The 831-nt window shown below is 39.1% G+C and overlaps 1 protein-coding gene across 1 annotated transcript in view; it reads right to left on the bottom strand.

Moving 5' to 3' along the window:
- The window catches only part of Stim2 (stromal interaction molecule 2), a 120,136-nt gene that overhangs the window by 29,237 nt on the left and 90,068 nt on the right, over positions 1-831 (bottom strand). The window lies entirely within an intron of this gene.

The following is an 831-nucleotide window of genomic DNA, read 5'->3' as shown; positions in this document are numbered from 1 at the left end:
TAAAATACTGTTTCATATCAAATGAAATACTCTTTCAAGATCGGCATTATTTCCTTTACCTGGAGATTCTCGACATATCAACAACTGTGAAGTACTTAATAAATGAGTTGTGGGTACATGAATATGACACAAATGATTCTATTAAACAAACATGGCAAACAGGAAGAAGTTAATTTTGACTGATTTCTCTTAATGGCATTTCTAGATAAAGCAACAAATTTCTTCTAAAGTGTGGCTATGTCATAAAGTGATGAATATGCTATTTTCTAAAAAATATATCAAGCAAAAATTATATTTTTAAGTACTAGCTTTAGAAATGCTTGCTTTCATTTTGTGTCACTTTCCTCTTCTTTTTTTTAAGTCTTAAAAAAAATGGCTTCTTTGTGAAAATAGCAGGTGATACTGGTGTAGCAGGAGGTCCCAGAGGACCTGGAGGCCAACAAAGTGTCCTCAGATTTAGCTCTTAGAGGGAGGGCCAAAGATAATGAGTAGATCCCCTATCAACAAACTGTGCCACCTGGTGATATGAAGATCAAGTTCCTGGAGGAGACAAACCTGTTCTCCCTGCCCATTATGGATTATGAGATTATTGACTTTTCCCTGGGAGTATTTCCAAAAGACCAGGTTCAAGGATTTGTCACTATTGGGGTGTGGTGATTTGAATGGAAATGGTCCCCATGGGCCATAGGGAATGGCACTATTAGGAGGTGTGGCCTTGTTGAAGGAAGTATGTCACTGGGGTTGGGCTGTGAGGTTTCAAATGCTCAAGCCAATGTCACTCTCTCTTCCTGCTGCCTGCAGATGCAGAACTCTTAGCCACGTCTCCAGCAC

The sequence above is a fragment of the Microtus ochrogaster genome, linkage group LG1 (genome assembly GCF_000317375.1).
Source record: "Microtus ochrogaster isolate Prairie Vole_2 linkage group LG1, MicOch1.0, whole genome shotgun sequence".
Classification (NCBI taxonomy): domain Eukaryota; kingdom Metazoa; phylum Chordata; class Mammalia; order Rodentia; family Cricetidae; genus Microtus; species Microtus ochrogaster.
Note: the sequence above shows the minus strand (reverse complement) of the source record. Positions and strands in the feature narration are given on the sequence as shown.